Consider the following 10,283-nt stretch of genomic DNA (forward strand, 5'->3'; position numbering starts at 1 on the left):
TGTATAACGTCTGCTACAGAAAGCTGATTGACCTCGAACCAGTGGAATTGGAAAGGTAACCCAAAGCTATATCTTGTGTCAAAAGATGGGCTTAATCTAATGGTAGGAAGGTTTCCATCCATAGCTAGACATCTGACGCGTCTATGCAGCTCTTCACTTAAAAGACTCCAAAAGACACCAAAATCACCACATTCCTCCAAATCATCTCTGAACCTGTAACTACTCTAAATAGACTCTATATCGTTGTAAATGTATATTAAAAAACTTATAAACAATGGCTAAAAGTGGGTAAAATCCATGGCCTATCAACTCTCCTAGACTTACCCTTTTGCTTGTCCTCAAGCAAAACACACAAGGCAGTCTTATGAAAGAGGTTTGAAAACAACATGGACTCACATAATTTAAAATCACTACTCTCACTTCTGCAAATATGATAGGTGTAAGTGAATCATTACTAACCTTGGATGGTTTCAATATACTACACACTAGCTTAGTCACCATACCATACAATCACACAACACTACTGATAGCGCCTGACATACCCCTCTGCTGACCTCATTTCTGCATAAAAATAGATGTGTAGGCTACGTCTTGGGAGTATCGATCAAGGGACATGGAATCTTACTCAAGCAAGTTTCTGAACACACAAGTAGTCTTCTCTGATCCTTTTCTTCCCTCTTTTCTCTCTTCTCTGAATCTCTATAGTTTCAATTTCAATGAATGTTGATGCTGATACAGTCCAACTTGTTCATCTTATTGACTTGTCTACTTTTGTAGCTCTATTTGACAAAGTGTAGCGAATATCAGGGTCACAGGAGACACTCCTACCCCTCGTTTCTACAATGTGTGATCATTCCCTTCAGACTTAGAATACCGGGCTCATAGGAGACACTCCTACCCCTCTGCCTCTCACTACAGGAAATATGAGTATTAATAGCATCAAATTATAGCGTTTATGACAGTTCTGCTATTGTATAGCAACACTTACTTTTTCTATAGCGTTTGTCAATTTAAAACGCTATATTTGTTACCGCAGGAAAATAATTTTTTTTTGCCATATTAATTTGCTAGGCGTAGGCTCCAACACTTGGAAAAAATAAATATTTTGCCACCAAAACACTTCTCAGATTCACCGAAACGGCTTTGTATTGTTTCTCAGAATCATAAACTGGAGTCTTTTCTCCACTCTCTCTCTCGAACTCATCCTCTCTTCAGCTCCATCTCTCCTCCGTCGTGTTTGCCGGTCAGTTTTTTCATGGCTTCGACCGGACAAACCTCCAATCTTCGTCGTTCACTTTCTCTTTTTAATTCTTTCTTAGGGTTTTGATTTGGGGGTTTTCAGGTTTGGGTTTCGATTTGTCTTGATTATTTTTTTCTGGGTCTACACAGGTCTCGTCGAACTTTATACCGAACTTTATACCGTCAAATCCTCCTCCCCCTCGCCGCCGTCACTCCTCACTTCCTCGCCTCACCGTCAGATCTGCCGTCACCTCTGTTGGTTACAGAGAAGCAACAGTTCCTGGAGCGTTTCGACTTCACCAATTCATTCTCTCGGGAGACAGCTTGCTAGTTTCTAAGTCTGGCCGGAAGACAATGATCATGGTTTGTTCTCTCATCTTCCATATCTCAGTTTGATAATTTAATACATTTCCAAGTCTTAGAAACACCAAAATCTCTGTCTTGCTCTGTTCTTGGCTAAAGTTTATCTTTTTGCCCTGTTTTGGGCTAAAGTTTGGCTTTTTCCATGTGCTTGTTTCACCTCTATGCTCTATATAATTTTAAGTCTTTGAGAAGGGAAGGTATGCCTTCTCTTTCACTCAGTAATTTGATGGTTTCTCCATGCTTTAAATAGTGGCTTTATATCTTCTATTATTACATAGATGTAGACTACATGGAGAACCGCAGATATGATGAACGAAGTGATTATGCTGGTGGTTTGAAAGCTGGAAGAAGGCTTTCTTCTGGAACCTCTTCTAGCAATAAGGTAATACATCCTTTTGTTTTATTTTCTTGTTCTGTTGCAGAACGACATTGGGGAATCAAGCTGACTGATTCTTTAAAGTTTAATCTATCAGGGAGACAAGGAGGATGTGTGTGTGTGTGTGTATCCAGGGAAACGAGGATGATGTAAACGTGATTTGACTGAACAGAAGAAAGCCAATGACGTTGAAATTCCATCTAAATCCATAACCTCAAAACTTTCTAGACGTTCTTTAAATATTATATGCCTGGGAAACTTTATATTTTGTTTTGTGACAAAGTTTAGAATGCGTGCATGATTATGTCTTTAAATATATATTGAATCTTCGTTTATGGATATGGATTAATTAAGCTCAAGGAAAACTAAGGTTTTTAAATATCAAAACGAAAAAACCATTACAAAACCAAGGAACAACGAATAAAATAATGCGAAATTGAGTATTTCGGAGATTGATGAATCATCCAGACATTTAGGGCAGTGGCAGGCAAAACCGTATCTAGATTTATATATAATTATAGGGTTTAAATCCCTGAACATAAATTTAAAATTTCAATCTATTCATTTCAATCAAAAATTAAACTTAATCATTTTAAAAATCTATCTCAAATTTAAATCTAAACCTCAAACACTAAATCTTAAATCTACACCCTAAAAGCAAAAGGAGGTCAATATGGAGTATCAGCGTTGGTTGGTTCACTTGTTGGTATTCGACTTCGACATCTTGTACAAACCAGGATGCGAGAATAAAGCAGCGGATGGGTTGTCTCGAAGCATGAGTGTGTTGGAAGTGTCAGCCCCTTCTCTTTTGATGTCATTGACAACTCCTACGTGATACAACTCCAAGATATTTATAATGAAATTGAAGCTGATCAGGGGATTCAGAATACTATTCAGAAGGTGCGGGCTCGTTATTTACTCAATGACAATTATCAAGTGTTGGAGGGTCGTTTATGGTACAAAAGAAGATTGGTGGTGCCTAAGACTTCTTTCTTTATTCCACTGATCTTACATGAAGCACATGATAGTTTGGGAGGAGGACATTCGGGTGCGTTGAAGACTTTAAAGTGTGTGCAGAGGTCTTTCTACTGGGAAGGCATATCTCGTTCAGTGCAGCAGTATGTTCAAGAATGCATCATCTGTCAGACGCATAAGTCCTCTACGCTATCTCCGGCGGGGTTACTTCAGCCTCTGCCTTTACCAACACGGGTGTGAGAAGATGTATCCATGGACTTTATTGAGGGCTTACCTACATCTCAAGGAGTCAATGTCGTGTTGGTGGTGATTGATAGACTCAGTAAATACGCACACTTCCTGAGTCTGCGTCATCCATTCTCAACACTGGACGTGGCGAATTCTTTTGTGGAAGGTATTGTGCGCTTGCATGGGTTTCCTAACAGTATTGTCTCTGATCGAGACCGTATTTTCTTGAGCTCGTTTTGGAAGGAAGCGTTTCATCTCGCCGGAACACAACTCAAGTACAGCACTGCCTTTCCTCCTCAAACTGATGGGCAGTCTGAAGTGTTGAACCGCTGTCTTGAGACATATCTCCGGTGCTTTGCGTCTGCTCATCCTCGTACATGGCGTAAATTTCTTCCTTGGGCTGAGTTTTGGTACAACACGTCGTTTGATACGGCACTGAAGACAACACCCTTTCATGTAGTTTATGGTCGAGAGCCTCCTGTCGTAGTGAAGTTTGAGGAGGGGTATACGCAAAACTTTGATTTGGAGACATCTTTGTGTGAACATAATCGTGTGTTGGTGTTGATCAAACAGAATCTTGCTTGGGCGCAGGATATAATGAAGAAAACAGCTGATAAGCATCGTCGAGATGTGTCTTTTGAGGTAGGTGCGTTGGTTTACTTGAAGCTACGTCCTTACAGGCAGCAGTCAGTGTCACACCGCATTTGCCAGAAGCTTGCGGCGAAATATTTTGGGCCGTATCGTGTGATTGCTAAATTTGGCAAGGTGGCTTACAAACTGGATCGTCCACCATCATCTCGCATCCATCCAGTGTTTCACTGTTCGCAGTTGAAAGCTGCGTTGGGGGTTGATCGAGTGGTACATCCATTACCGGAGGGTTGTCTTGATGAAGTGGACGTTGTGCCAGAGCCGTTGGAAGTCTTGGCTACGCGTTATGATGCGGAGGGTTATTTGGAGCTCTTGGTTAGTTGGTTGGGGAAACCGTCACATGAGAATTCTTGGGTTGCATTCAGAGCATTTGTGCAGGATTATCTTTTTTTCAAGCTTGAGGACAAGCTTGGTTTCAAAGGAAGGAGTATTGATAGGTTCAAACGTTCTTATGTGAGGCGCGGGAAGAAGCGTTTAAATGAATCATTGAGTGACGTGGCAAAGCTGAAGGGAGAGTTCGAATTGGATGATGTGGCCGAGTTCGATAAGAAGGGAGAGACTCTGGGAGAAGCAGAAGGTTAGCAGTTAGACTCTAACTGCCAAGGAAGCTCGAGTAGTATATGAGAGAGAGTATCATTTGTATTGGGGGGGTCTATGCTTTGTGTGTTCTTTGTAGATGCTATGAGTCTAGTGGCGATCGTTATGAGATCGTAGATGAAGATCATTATTGTCATGAGATGATGATCTGAATCTGAACTTGCAAAGTTATTTCTATTTTCAATAAACGAGTACTTCCTTTACAAATCTCTCAGTCTTCCAATATACAAAAGTCTATCATTGGTGCGGTGAAACAGTTCGATCTCTCAAACGCGACTATTTTTTCGTCTTCTCAGTCCAAATCCAGTTATTCTGATGTATCGATGGATCCGACGAAGATTCAAGGTCAGGTGATGTTTCTGATGGGAGCGTATGAGAAGTTGTGTACTGATGCGAAGGTAAAGGATGATCGATTCGATTCGTTGGAAGCGCGAGTCGATTCAGTTGATACGAAGCTGTCGTCGATGGATTCGAAGCTCGATTCGGCACTTAAGGCATTGGGAAAGCAGTCGGTGATTGATCGATATCCGATCTGTTCTCCGCTACGAGATCCGGTGTTATCGTCTTCTCAATCTCAGGTACGCCGTCCTTGATACGAAAGGGTGCGAGATCACTCTCCGTTTGGTTACCATGAGGAGCAGTTGAATCTAGATAATCGTGAGAACATGTTGAAGAAACTTGAGATGCCGTTCTGTGATGGTTCTAGAATCTCTGAGTGGATGGTTGATGTGGAGTATTTTTATGAGTTGGGGAGATATGATGAAGATTCGAGGTTCGATCTTGTTCCATTGTGTTTGAAGGGAGCGTTGAAGAAATGGTATGCTTTGGTGATGCGTCGAGGTGGTTTCCAGAGCTGGCAAGACTTTAAGCAACGCCTTTGTGTGCGCTTTTCAGAGTCGATTGAAGATGAGCCTGGCACGAGGTTGTTCTCAATTCGTCAAACTGGATCTATAGCTGATTATGTGTCAGAGTTTGAGGATTTGTCAGCTCAAGTGTCAGGGTTGGATGATCATCACTTGGAGAGGATTTTTTACATCGGCTTGACCAGAGAAATGAAAGAAGTCATCCGTATGAAAGAACCTCAGGGTCTATCCAATTACATTGCGGCGGTGTTAAAGATGGAGTCCAGTACGTTTTGCAAGGTGCTGGGAGAGGGTCCTCGTTATGTATCCAAGCAACAGAATACTTCAGCCAATAACAATGTTCGAACGGTGGGGTATCCTCATAATACTCAGAAGGCGTTCGTGCTTGATACAAAGGCTCAAAAGGAGAATGTTGCCTCGTCTAAGCCATATCAAAGACCACGACAACGTCACTCCGACGCTGAACTGGATGCTATGAGGCGACAAGGACTCTGTTTCAAGTGTGGAGAGAAGTGGTCTAAGGCTCATGAAGCGGTTTGCCCTAAGAAAGAGTATAGAGTTCTTACGGTGATCAATGGCTTTGAGGTTGAGTTGATGGACTCCACGGAGGAAGAGATATGGGCTGAGACGATGGATACTCCAGAAGTAAGAACATTATCGTTTTGTGCTTTCTTGGGTATTGATTCACCTCAGACCATGAAGCTAATGGGTCGCATTGCTGGAAGTGATGTAGTGGTGATGCTAGACAGTGGGGCTACACACAACTTCATCTCTCCTTCGGTGGTACAGAGGTTGCGTTTGAAGATGTGTGCTGCGAGTAATTTGGATGTGTTGTTGGGAAATGGTGTAGTGGTGAAAGGATTGGGTGTGTGCCAGGACGTGTCTTTTCAGTTAGGCACTACGGGTTTCACTTCTGATTTCTTCACTTTGGAGCTGGGATCTGTGGATGTGATTTTGGGGGTTCAGTGGTTGGAGACTTTGGGGAAGTGTGAAATGGATTGGAAGGCACAGGAACTTTCGTTTCTTTACCAAGGAGGGCGTGTGACGTTATTAGGTGATCGAAGTTTACATGGATCTCGCTTATCTCTTAAATCACTAAATTCTGGAGTGGTGAAGCAGTTTGCAGATCAGGGAGTGTCTTTGGCAAGTACAGTGAAGAGCTTGTCTGAACCAGCTTGTGATCCAGCTATTTCGAGGTTGCTGCAGCATTGGGACTCTCTGTTTGCATTACCCCAAGGGTTACCACCTTTCCGGGGTAGTGAACATGCTATCCAACTCCTCCCTGGCGTTTCTTCGGTGTCAGTCCGTCCCTACCGATACCCTCATGCCACTAAACTGGTTATGGAGTAGATGGTGAATGACATGTTACGATCAGGGATCATACGAACTAGCACCAGTCCATTTTCGAGTCCGGTTTTGTTGGTCAAGAAGAAAGACAACAGTCACCGGTTTTGTGTTGATTACAGGGCTCTCAATAGGGTCACTGTCTTGGACAAGTTCCCTATTCCTGTAATCGATCAACTGTTGGACGAGTTACATGGTGCAGTGGTGTTTTCTAAGCTTGATCTTCGCTCTGGTTACCATCAGATTCGTATGGTGGACGAGGATATTCCTAAAACGGCGTTTCGTACGGTGGAGGGTCATTACGAGTTTCTAGTGATGCCTTTTGGCCTCACCAACGCTCCTGTTACGTTTCAAGCACTCATGAATAAGGTTTTCAAACCGTTTCTGCGTGATTTCGTTTTGGTGTTCTTCGATGATGTTCTGGTTTACAGTAAATCAGTAGAGCTTCATGTTCAACACTTGGAAACGGTTCTTAAGGCGTTTCAGGAGAATCAGTTGTTTGCCAATAAGAAGAAGAGTGTGATGGGGATGACTCAAGTGGAGTACTTGGGTCACATCATTTCCAAAGACGGTGTTTCAACTGATAGTACGAAGACAGAAGCTGTGCGACTATGGCCTACTCCGAAGAATGTTAAGCTTTTACGGAGTTTCTTGGGTCTGACGGGTTACAACCGTCGTTTTGTGTGGCATTATGGCATCATTGCTCAGCCGTTAACCAGTCTGTTGAAGAAGGATCATTTCTTGTGGTCTACGGCAGCGCAAACTGCGTTTGAGGAGTTGAAATCTGCTATGTGTTCAGCTCATGTTTTGGCTTTGCCTGATTTTGAGAAGCCGTTTATTGTTGTGGCAGATGCTTCTGGCGTGGGTTTGGGTGCGGTTTTTATGCAGGAGAAGCGTCCTATAGCGTTTTTTAGCCATGCGCTAACTGATAGAGAGAAGCTCAAGCCTGCTTATGAACGAGAGTTGATGGCAGTGGTGATGGCTATTCGAAAGTGGAGGCATTACTTATTGGGAAGGAAGTTTATTGTGCATACTGATCAGCGGAGTCTCAAATTTCTTTTGGAGCAAAAGGAGGTCAATATGGAGTATCAGCGTTGGTTGGTTCACTTGTTGGTATTCGACTTCGACATCTTGTACAAACCAGGATGCGAGAATAAAGCAGCGGATGGGTTGTCTCGAAGCATGAGTGTGTTGGAAGTGTCAGCCCCTTCTCTTTTGATGTCATTGACAACTCCTACGTGATACAACTCCAAGATATTTATAATGAAATTGAAGCTGATCAGGGGATTCAGAATACTATTCAGAAGGTGCGGGCTCGTTCTTTACTCAATGACAATTATCAAGTTTTGGAGGGTCGTTTATGGTACAAAAGAAGATTGGTGATGCCTAAGACTTCTTTCTTTATTCCACTGATCTTACATGAAGCACATAATAGTTTGGGATGAGGACATTTCGGTGTGTTAAAGACTTTAAAGCGTGTGCAGAGGTCTTTCTATTGGGAAGGCATATCTCGTTCAGTGCAGCAGTATGTTCAAGAATGCATCATCTGTCAGACGCATAAGTCCTCTACGCTATCTACGGCGGGGTTACTTCAGCCTCTGCCTTTACCAACACGGGTGTGGGAAGATGTATCCATGGACTTTATTGAGGGCTTACCTACATCTCAAGAAGTCAACGTCGTGTTGGTGGTGATTGATAGACTCAGTAAATACGCACACTTCCTGAGTCTGCGTCATCCATTCTCAATAGTGGATGTGGCGAATTCTTTTGTGGAAGGTATTGTGCGCTTACATGGGTTTCCTAACAGTATTGTCTCTGATCGAGACCATATTTTCTTGGGCTCGTTTTGGAAGGAAGCGTTTCGTCTCGCCGGAACACAACTCAAGTACAGCACTGCCTTTCATCCTCAAACTGATGGGCAGTCTGAAGTGTTGAACCGCTGTCTTGAGACATATCTCCGGTGCTTTGGGTCTGCTCATCCTCGTATATGGCGCAAATTTCTTCCTTGGGCTGAGTTTTGGTACAACACGTCGTTTGATACGGCACTGAAGACAACACCCTTTCATGTAGTTTATGGTCGAGAGCCTCCTGTCGTAGTGAAGTTTGAGGAGGGGTATACGCAAAACTTTGATTTGGAGACATCTTTGTGTGAACATAATCGTGTGTTGGTGTTGATCAAACAGAATCTTGCTTGGGCGCAGGATATAATGAAGAAAACAGCTGATAAGCATCGTCGAGATGTGTCTTTTGAGGTAGGTGCGTTGGTTTACTTGAAGCTACGTCCTTACAGGCAGCAGTCAGTGTCACACCGCGTTTGCCAGAAGCTTGCGGCGAAATATTTTGGGCCGTATCGTGTGATTGCTAAATTTGGCAAGGTGGCTTACAAACTGGATCGTCCACCATCATCTCGCATCCATCCAGTGTTTCACTGTTCGCAGTTGAAAGCTGCGTTGGGGGTTGATCGAGTGGTACATCCATTACCGGAGGGTTGTCTTGATGAAGTGGACGCTGTGCCAGAGCCGTTGGAAGTCTTGGCTACGCGTTATGATGCGGAGGGTTATTTGGAGCTCTTGGTTAGTTGGTTGGGGAAACCGTCACATGAGAATTCTTGGGTTGCATTCAGAGCATTTGTGCAGGATTATCTTTTTTTCAAGCTTGAGGACAAGCTTGGTTTCAAAGGAAGGAGTATTGATAGGTTCAAACGTTCTTATGTGAGGCGCGGTAAGAAACGTTTAAATGAATCATTGAGTGACGTGGCAAAGCTGGGGGGAGAGTTTGAATTGGATGATGTGGCTGAGTTGGATAAGAAAGGAGAGACTCTGGGAGAAGCAGAAGGTTAGCAGTTAGACTCTAACTGCCAAGGAAGCTCGAGTAGTATATGAGAGAGAGTATCATTTGTATTGGGGGGTCTATGCTTTGTATGTTCTTTGTAGACGCTATGAGTCTAGTGGCGATCATTATGAGATCGTAGATGAAGATCATTATCGTCATGAGATGATGATCTGAATCTGAACTTGCAAAGTTATTTCTATTTTCAATAAATGAGTACTTCCTTTACAAATCTCTCAGTCTTCCAATCTACAAAAGTCTATCAGTAAGTCTCGAGCCGAGCTTCTTCAGACCCTGTCTGATGCTAATGCTGGACTTTCCAGAAAGAGAGGTACAAAAACTTTAGCTGTGACATCTCAGATGATGTAAGAGAACAGAGGCTTAAGTCGGAGATGGCAGAGAAAGCTGGTGGTGGTGGTTTAGGTGAAGCCAAACAAGAAGAAGAAGAAGAGAAGAAAGAGCCAGGAAGAAGGAGACGACGAAACTGCGATGGAAGGGAGACCGCAGCTTAGAACTTTAGTTTTTGGTTCATTAGGTTTGGTTCAATTTTTTTGTTTACTTAGGTTTGGTTAATTAGGTTTTGGTTTAATATTTTGGTTTATGTATAAACTGATTTTATTTGTAAACAAAATTTAATTAATAAATAAAATTTAATTTTTAACTTTTGTTTTTAATCATTTAAATATATTTTAGTTGTTATAATATGATTAATTATTTTTATTATAAAAATTCGAAATAAATATTACTTTTTAAAAAATAAAATCAATTCATTATTATAAAAATTAACAATTGCATAGAAATTAACGCTATTGTTGTTTATT

The 10,283-nt window shown here is 42.3% G+C and overlaps 1 pseudogene; it reads left to right on the plus strand.

Annotated features, from left to right (window-relative positions):
- The first annotated feature begins 3,205 nt into the window (after nt 1-3,205).
- Nucleotides 3,206-9,974, plus strand: LOC106330722 (annotated as a pseudogene).
- The last annotated feature ends 309 nt before the right edge of the window (nt 9,975-10,283 follow it).

This window comes from Brassica oleracea, chromosome C3 (genome assembly GCF_000695525.1).
Source record: "Brassica oleracea var. oleracea cultivar TO1000 chromosome C3, BOL, whole genome shotgun sequence".
Lineage (NCBI taxonomy): Eukaryota > Viridiplantae > Streptophyta > Magnoliopsida > Brassicales > Brassicaceae > Brassica > Brassica oleracea.